The 9,917-nt window shown below is 45.5% G+C and overlaps 1 long non-coding RNA gene across 1 annotated transcript; it reads right to left on the bottom strand.

Moving 5' to 3' along the window:
- Nucleotides 1–1,265: 1,265 nt before the first annotated feature.
- Nucleotides 1,266–8,145, bottom strand: LOC121828550 (uncharacterized). Its single transcript, XR_006070942.2, has 4 exons — nt 6,808–8,145; nt 4,971–5,085; nt 4,509–4,706; nt 1,266–2,583 (listed from the first exon to the last, which is right to left on the bottom strand). It is a non-coding gene; the product is annotated as an uncharacterized LOC121828550 (long non-coding RNA).
- Nucleotides 8,146–9,917: the final 1,772 nt, after the last annotated feature.

Raw genomic sequence — 9,917 nt, forward strand, 5'->3', positions numbered from 1 at the left:
TTAAGGTAAAGAGAGAACATGAAATTGGGGTAGCGAGGTGGATAATATACAAATACATAAAGGCAAAAAAAAGTGAGTGGTTGTCTGGAGCCCAGGGGAGGGAGAAGAGGGGTAGGAGAGGAGAGGGCTGGGGAAAGGGAGAGCTGGACCTTACTAAAATGCCTTACAATTGAAAGTCGTACTGAGAAACTCAAAAGCCAGGCATGGTGGCACACAGCTGCAACCTTTGCATGTGAGAGATGCAATCAGAAGAATCATGAGTTTCAGGTCAGTCTCAACTGCGTAGCAAGACTCCATCAAAAACCATGACAATGAGATGGCTCAGGAAGTAAGGTACTCGCCACCAACTCTGACACCTGCGCTCGATCCCAGGACCCACAAGGTGGGAGGAGAGAACTAACTCCCTCGGCTTGTCCTCTGACCTCTGCATGCACACTGTAGTATGTGCACACACAGTTGCATATGTGCACACACACACACACACACACACACACACACACACACAAATAATTAAATATCATTTTGGAACATTTAAAAAGAAATCAAAGAGCAAGCCAGAAACCGGTATAAAACCTTTGCAATCTTATCTATACCTTACACCAGCGATGAGGACATTACTCAATAAGTGACCAAAGCTTCCGAAGGACCCGGCTTAAAAAAGAGACAGAACCTGGTATGGCTCCAGGCCTCAGGGGATCCAGTGCCCTCTTCTGACCTCCCCAGGCACTGAACTCACGTATACATATTTACACAAATGTAAACACATACACATAATTAAAAATAACAAAACCATGGCTAGAGAGGTGGTGTGGGGTGAAGAACACTGCTGGGTTTCAATCCCCAGCACCTATGTGGTAGCTACAGTCTGTCACTCTAGTTCCAAGGGATCCGAGGTCCTCTTCTGGTTTCTGCAGGTACTGTATGCATGTGGTGCACAGATATATGTGTAGGCAAAACACCTATACACATTTTTAAAAATTAAAATCTAGAAGAACAGTATATTGTTTTAATATAATAATATTATATAGTAAATATATATACTTACTTATTATAATATATAATATATATTAAATATATATATAAATATATACTAATAATAGTAAAATAAATCTTTCTTTTAAGAGTACACTAACCAAGTGTTTCCATGATGAAGAACATCCAGAATTCTCATACTGCTGAGGAACGAAGCAAAGCCTAGCCATTTGGGAAAACTATTTAGCAGTCTCTTACAGAGTTACACACACACCTACCACATAACCCAGCAGTCCTCCTCCAAATATTTATTCAACAGAAACTAAGATATATATCCACAAAGACCTTGCATCAAATGTTCATAGTTGATGTGTATATAATAAGCCAAACAAGAAACAATCCAAACGTCCATCAACAAGTACAGGAACAAACAAATCACTGTATGTTTACACAATGGAACACTGCCCAGGTTTTTAAAAGGACAAACTGCTGATAAACAGAGCATGGATCATTTCACGAGACACGATGTTGGGCAAGAGAAGTAAGAAACAAAAGTGCGTCCATAATGCAGTGCCATTCACACAAAGATTAAGGCCGGGCTGCACGGTCCATGTACCTAGTAACCACCTCATGGGTTAAATAGAGGTTACATTGAGCAGTGAAGATCTGTGCCATTTAATTTGTGTAAAATAGATTGCAGCTATTGTAATGCTTTGTTAAATTGTCAATTTGGCATGATCTAGAATCACCTGGGAAGACATTCTCAGTGGGAGATTGGTTCAGAGTAGGCCTGCAGACATGTTTGGGGAAGGTGGTTGTCTTAAATTAATGATGTTAACTGTGGGCAGCACAGTTCCCAGTGTAGGACCCTGGACTGTGGAAGGGCAGAGAAAGCTAGGCCAGCAGTCAGCACGTGTGCATTCATTTCTCTCTGCTCTTCTTGGCTGTGGATGTGCTGTGAGTTCCCAGGGACGTGTGCATTCATTTCTCTCTGCTCTTCTTGGCTGTGGATGTGCTGTGAGTTCCCAGAGACCAGGAACCGAGCCGAAGTAGACCCTTTCTCCTCTAAGTAGCTCACAGTGTCAGAACACAGCAGCAGAGACAGAAGCAGGGTCATTCCGTACTGTGCTTCAGACCGGTGGCAGCTCGCCTGCTTTCTGCGCTTCTACCAGCAAAGTCGTGCTCACAAGTGGCTGGGACCTTGCCAGCTTTTGCACCACTCCAAGTCCATTCCTTGATGAGATTCGCTGCCCCCTCTCTTATTTGCCAGTGATCTGGTATCTGGATGGGCCGTCATTTTGAATGGCAGCTGCAAGCTCTGCCATAAGTATGTAAAAACTTTTCCTTGGAACAGTTAATTGAGGAACATAGGTCAGTATTTTTCCAAATATGCAGGGCTCTCACCTTTGAGCTCTGGTCTGGCTGTGTGACAAGAATGGTCAGATTCCAAAGAATAAGCAAAGTGCTACCCATCAAGGATGCTCATCCAGAGAGACCCACGGAACCAGGCTGCGTCAGAAGCTTGTGGCTCAATGTCTCTGCTCCACCGAGTTCCTCAAAGGCTTGCAGAATTGTTTCAGAGTTGGAAGAAAGGATGTATTTTCTAAAATACTAAAATAAAATGAAACAAAATTATAAATACTTAAGAAATAGAATGTATAGCCAAACGAATGGAAACACATGAACTATGAACCAAAGGCTGAGGGACCCCCAACTGGATCAGGCCCTCTGAATAGGTGAGACAGTTGATTGGCTTGATCTCTTTGGGAGGCATCTAGGCAGTGGGACCAGGTCCTGGGCTCGCTGCATGAGATAGCTGTTTGAAACCCGGGACTTGTACAGGGACGCTTGGCTCAATCTGGGAGGAGGGGACTGGACCTGCCTGGACTGAGTCTATCAGGTCGATCTCAGTCCTCGGGGGTGGCCTTGATCTGGAGGTGGTGGGAATGGGGGGTGGGCTGGGGGAAAGGGGGGGGCAGGAAGGGGGAGAACAAGGGAATCTGTGGCTGTTATGTAGAACTGAATAGTATTGTAAAATAAAATAAATAAAAGAAAAAAAGAAATTAAAAAAAGAAATAGAATGTAAATCTTCTACAAACAGCCTTACATGCATAAATTTTATATATATGTATATATGTAGAATATACACATATAAATTATCATATGTAAATAATGCTAAATTGATACACTGGTACATTTTAATATGCTTGGTGAAGGATGAAGGATGGAGCATCCAAAAGAGATTTGCCTTAGTATCAGGAAGTCAGGGAAAAAAGCCTGCCTTGATTACATCACAACCACATTTCTGTTAAATAAATATTTCCGTGTTCTCTTTTTCTCTGTCTGTCTGTTTGTCTGTCTTTCTTCCTCAATTTAATTTTGTTTATTTGCAGTGGCTCTTTCATTTCTCTGACCATATTGGAAGCCTTCATGGTCGTGGCAACCAGAAGCCCAAATTCTTGAACAGAGAATTTTCAATGCACACGAGACGCCTGGCCCCAGCTAGGCCCTCTCTCTCCTGAGGTCTCTCAGTCAGTAGCATACAAGGATTCCCTCTGTTTCTTACCTGGCTGCCTTGAGCATCATCCTACAATTTGCAAATGCAACTGACAGCATTTTAGGTCCCATTATCTGGGATTGTGGCAGCAAACTGCGTCCCTCAACTCAGTATCCCAGATTCTGGAAAATTCCTAGGGCATAAGTCATTTGAATCTGTGTTCCATCTTTTTTGTTCCTACTTGACCTTTGGGGTGGAATGGAAGGAATATTCTTTCATAATGGAGTAATGTGGGCTTTGAAGTCAGCCAGACCTACGTCATTTATGTTTATCCTGGAAAAGGTCTCAGGGCTTGGCCATCACTTAACACAGGGTGGAAATGGCACTGGGTTTGGAGTTCCAGTCCAGGGTCTGCCAGTTACAGGCGTTGTGACTTCACAGATGTCTTTTCTCTCTGGGCCCCATTTATTTCACCTGTGAGTGGAAGAACCCCGTCTCCTGGAGCCACCTGGCCAAACCGTACAGTGTGTGTACAGCGAGGTTAGCACAATGCCTGGCATGCAGGGAGTGCTCAGAGCACAGTCGAGCAAAACGATTAATAGTCACCAGGGGCTGGAGGGAGAGGGAGTCGGGGGAGGGGGGGGGGGCCCGGGGGGACTGCTTACTAGATACTGGCTTCCTTGTGGAATGATAAAAATGTTCTGGGGCTAGATATTAGTGATTATTGCACAATATTGTTAATGTCCTGAATGGCACACCATTACACACTGCAAAGTGATTTAAATGGGGGAGGGGGAGGATATGGTTCAGGGATAGAGTATTTGTCTAACATGCATGAGGCCCTGAGTTTGATCCTCACACCTCAAAAACAAGATTAAACAGTTTATATTACGTGTATTTTACCACAATAAAAGATGAACAACTACCATATCTGCATTTACACCCCATGGGGTGAGGAAATGGAGGAGGAGGAAGCTAGGACCAGCCGGAAATTCCTCCCATGAGAGCAAGAACTGAGAAGCAAGACAAAAGTGGACACCTGAGTGCAGCGCAGTGGGAAGGCAGAGCCTGGGTCAGTGGGTGTCACGGGGTGCCACAGGGAATGGAGGGCAGAGCAGAGGAAGCAAATGGCATCACTTTCCAGACTCCAGGGAACCCAGCTGTGCTCAGTGAACTTCGTCATGGTCATCGTGGTGCACAGAGTGCAAGTCACAGATGTGGAAGGAGATAGCAGGGCCTGGAAGAAATGAGTCATGGGAGAGGAAAGAAATGTCACCCACCCACCGAGGGAAGCACAACCGCAGGCCAGCATGATATGCGCTCCATGAGGCCTGCCACAGACTCGCCTGAAGGGAGCTAACACTTCCAAAGCCTGTCACACCCAGCTCCATCTATTCTCCCACTACCCACTGTGATTCGCCTCCTGGATGACCTGAGTGAGGCTCAGGCGAGGCAACCCACGTTTGGGAACGTAACTACCACCCATCAGACCACCACCAACCTTGCCACTCCAGAGACATCTGACTTTGAACAAGTTGTCTGTTTTTTCTTCTTCTTTTTTGGTGTGTGGGTTCATGCTCCTGTGTATGAGTAGGGTCATCTGTCTGGTGATGCACCTGTAGAGGTCAAAGGACAACCTCAGGGGTGGTCCTCACCCTCCACCTTGTTTGAAACGGGGTTCTTGTTGTTCAGCACATCAAGCTCATCCACCTGAGAGTGTCTACAGGTTCTTCTTCTGTCTACACCTCCACCTCATCCCACCACAGACTTGTGGAATTATGGGTATGTCTAGCTTTATATGGGTTCTGGGGACCCATACTCAGGTTCTAACCCTTGTATGGCAAGCACCTTAATCATGGAACCCCAGCCCCAAGTTGTTTGAATTTTCCAAACCTTAATTTAGTCCCCATGAAACAGAAAAGCCTTGCTCATGGTGCTGCCAGGAAGGGTCCCCATGTCAGGCAGTGACGCTTCACCACAGGGCAGACTCCCGATAAACAAACTCTTTCCCCTCCAGGGATCCATTTTCTCTTTCCACCAGCCCCCAGAGCAAGAGAGACATGGAAGTGGATATTGAATAAAGGAAGGACCCATCTTACATGGTAAGTGAGTATAAACAGTAACATTTAAAATTCATGGCTTTATTCATAACAATCCTGGGATGGAAACAGCATAAATGGCCATCAACAGGTAACTACATACATACACATTAAATATTTACACAGCCAAAGAGATACCCTTGATTAAAAAAAAAGAAGCCAGACACACACTAAAAGAACACACCACGTGACAATATTCAAGTGAAGTTTATAAGTAGTCAAAACTGACCTGACCATAGGAGTCACAATAGCAGTTAGCTTTGATGTTCCTGACCACAGAGGAGCACAAAAGAGACCTCTGGAATTCTGAAAATGTGCTACATCTTGATGTCCTTGGTGATGTGTGTATGCAGGCTCAGTGTATGATAAGTTATAGAGGGGTGCGAAGCAGGGACCAGACATGGAGATCTGCAAGGTCGTACGACCAGGTCGCCCTAAGCCTTCAGCTGTGCAAATGACTCACACATATGTTTAACCAAAAGCATAGAGATGGAGCGCCAAAGAAATACGTAACCGAGCCTGGGGGTGGAATCAACTTTAAATAAAACTAGAAGAGTGTGTAGTGAGAGAGTAGAGAGGAACTGCCTCCTCCATCCCCGAGACTAAAAGCAATTTGATTTTTCTTCTTTATTAATGTTGCTTCTGACTGGTGAGATGGCTCAGTAAGTACAGGCTCACTGAGAATGCAGTGACCTGTGTCCCATCCCCAAGTCCCATGATGGAAGGAGAAAATCAGCTCCTGAAAGTTGTCCTCTGACCTCCACATGACCTTAGCATGCACACACCTGCACACACTAACAGGGTTTAAATATATAGATGTGTGTGTGTGTGTGTGTGTGTGTGTGTGTGTGTGTGTGTGTGTGTATGTGTGTGTGTGCTTGTGTGAGAGCACTCACATACCACAGTGTGTGTGTGTATGATTGTGTGAGAGCACTCACATACCACAGTGTGTGTGTGGAGGTTATTGGACAACTGCATGGGTCTATCCTCACCTTTCCCCTTGTTTTTGAGGCAAGGTCTCTCGTTAGCCACTGCTACACAGATACTCCAAGTGAGCCTGCCCTTGAGCTTCTGGGGTGGGGCCGGGGTCTCTTGTCTCCACTCCCAGGAGTGCCAGGATTCTGTCATGTACGCTCTGCCTTTTCACATGGATTCTGAACAACTGAACTCGGGTCACCAGGATTTTACCCACTAAGCCCCTCCCTGTCCCCAGTCGTGGTTTTTCTTACGGCCACTCACAGAAGCTGTTTTAGTTGAATCTCATTTTATCGGAAGACTGTGGTTGAGTAGGAAAGTGAGCACGTCTAATATGTTGACACTTTCCATGAGCTTGATTAGACGATGGGCTACAAGCCCTTCCCAGCCTTCTGCTTACAGCCTTCTGTCCAGTCACTGTGGTACCTTCTGGTGGCCTCTTCGGTGTTCTAAGGCTGCAAAGAGAGGCAAAAAGCTGGGCAGATTTCCAGCCCTTCGGATACTTTTTTCATCACAGGAGATTTCTCACATGATGAGTCCCTTCTCTCCACAACCCAAGCCGGCCAGAAGATTCACCTCCTTGCCCTCTCTTGGAGCTGGAATACAGACAGATAAGCTAGTCTCCAGCAATCAAATATGAAATAAACATGACCATAACAGAGGAAGTGAGGTGCAGGCACCACATGGAATCCATTTTCTAACAAGACTAATGATAACAACTGCCAGCTCTCGGGACCCTAGCAGTAATGGTTTGGCAACATGGATGGACTTGAGATGCCTGCATCCTCCAGGCCAGTTGCCACTGTTCTTAGGCAAGAAGCTCCCAAGCCTGGTTCCGGTACTGGCGATGTTGGTGTGAGCTATGCAAGCCTATATTACATCCTTTCCTTTTCTGAAAGGCTAGCATGGCTTCTGTTGTTTGTACTGACAGTAAAACAGCCTTCCTCCAGGGAAGCAAACACAACCAGGTACAATGGTACATCATACACACACAGGGAAAGTCTTTGTGTGGGGAGGTTGGTTCACACAGTTGTGGGCATTGGCTGGCTTGAGATCTAGACGCAGGAGCGAGACTCACAGAGATGGTGCTTGCAGGCCATGAAGCAAGCACTTTTTTTGTTTGTTTTGTTTTGTTTTTCAGAATTCAGTTCTTGTTCTCAAGGCCTTACAACTGACTAGGACAGGCCCACCTGCATCACCAAGAGTAATCCTTGTTAAAACAGCTGGTTCTAGATACAAGCTGCATCTACGAACTATCTTCACAACCTAGACTCGAGGTCCCTGCAGCCCAGCCACCCACAAACCCCAGGAGGAGTGCCAGTGTGTGATCTTTCACTTTGATTGAGACTTCTTGTTTAAACCAACAAGTTTAGCTTGAGAAAACTTCTATCCAGGCCAGAGAAATGGCTCAGGCTCCAAGCCTAACTACTTGACAATGCCTGGTGGGTTGACGTAACGAGAAGAGTCAACTGACTCCCACAAGTGTGGATGCACACTTGTGCATACAATAAATAAGTGTGAACTGTTTCAAACGTATGCAGAGTTGAATACTAAGCAAGTCAAGGCAGCTGCCCCAAGAGATCAATGCCCTGCAGCCCACCCCATCAGGGCCCAATCTAGCTGCCACTACCTCTTTGTTAGACTGTAACTACAAAGTCCTTCTGATCCACTCTTCTGCCCAATCCACCAGAGACTATTTCCAAAGCAGTGATCAGACTGTGCCTCCCCAACCAAAGGTCTCCCCATTGCAGACCTGTGTTAGCTCTTCTACACTTCACAGCCATCACAGTTGTTAAAAGCAAAAGATAAACTCCTGAAACAAGCCACAGTGTGGAGGAAAAGCTGAAGTCATTTTTGAGACAAGGTCTCTCTACAAGGTTGTGACTGTCCTGGAACTCACTCTGTAGACCAGACTGGCCTCGAACTCAGAGATCTGCCTGCCTCTGCCTCCCCAGTGCTAGAATTAAAGGCGTGTGCCACTACACTCAGCTTAAAAGCTGAAGTCTTGAGAAGATTGGGAAACACAACTGCCCCTGGATCATCAAAGCAGGAGCCAACAGTCTTCTGAGAATTCAGCCTTAGCTTCAGGGATGAATCAGTCACCATCTCAGTCTGCACGGAACACACTCCTAGGGCCAACCATAAAGGTCAGGCTGTCTGCCTGCCTAGCATAGATTCATATCGCTGCCTTTGGCTGGAATACGCTCCTGATATAATTGTTAAAACTAATATTAAGGCAGGAGCATAACACACTTGGGAGGCAGAAGCAAGCAGAGCTCTATGAGTTCAAGGCCAGTCTAATCTACATAGCTAGTTCCAGACCATCCAGGGCTACATTATAAAGCCCTGGGAGGGAGGGAGGGAGGGAGGGAGGGACAGAGGGAGGGACAGAGGGAGGGACAGAGGGAGGGACAGAGGGAGGGACAGAGGGAGGGACGGAGGAGAAAGAGACAGAGAGAGACAAAGACAGAGATAGAGAAAGCTAGGAGTTGTTAATAAGAAAGAGACAGAAATGGCATGCCAGTGTGGATGGAGGCAATGAATGACTGCTGAGAGAGGCAGAATTAGTCTTCCCCAGGAATGAGCCCTCTAAATGGCTATCGATATCAAATGGTCAGCCCTAAAAGAATATGTGTGTATACATACATGTACATGTACGTATGTGTATGTGTGTGTATATATATATATATATATATATATATATATATATATATATATATATATCACTAAATTGACTCAGCAGGTTTTATCTGTATATTTATCCGTGTGTGTGTGTGTGTGTGTGTGTGTGTGTGTGTGTGTGTGTGTGTATAACAATAATAGTTAAAGAGAAAGAGGCCATGAATTTGAGGGGTGGGCATATGTGACATGGGAGGGGCTGGAAGGAAGAGAGGGAAGAGGAAATGAGGTATTATATTTTAATTAAGTTTTTTTATTTTTATTGTCTTATTGTAACAGTGTTTTGCCTGTATGTATGTCTATTTCCCACATGCATGCAGAGCCTGCAAAGGCCAGAAGAGGACGTCAGAACCTCTGGAACTGGAGTTATAGATGGCTACCAGTCTTCATGTAGGTACTGGGAATTGAACCTGGGTCCTCTGCAGAAGCAGTGAGTGTTGTTAACCACTGAACCATCTCTCTAGTAATTAAGTTTTTAAAAGACTGACAGTAATAAGAAAGGTCCAGAAATGGGCAAACAATCAGGTATTGAAAGGAGAAAACAGATATTGGGTAAGCAAGAACAACACACGTGCTCTGGCCATGTCTGGCCCCCAGAGGATCCTTATGTGTTAGAAAGAGTTGGGAGGTGGGATGCCAGGGGTCACATTCTTTGTGTCCAGCAGGGCCAGGGTAAATGGTAACAGTGGCCCCAA

This window comes from Peromyscus maniculatus, chromosome 4 (assembly GCF_049852395.1).
Source record: "Peromyscus maniculatus bairdii isolate BWxNUB_F1_BW_parent chromosome 4, HU_Pman_BW_mat_3.1, whole genome shotgun sequence".
Taxonomy (NCBI): Eukaryota; Metazoa; Chordata; class Mammalia; order Rodentia; family Cricetidae; genus Peromyscus; species Peromyscus maniculatus.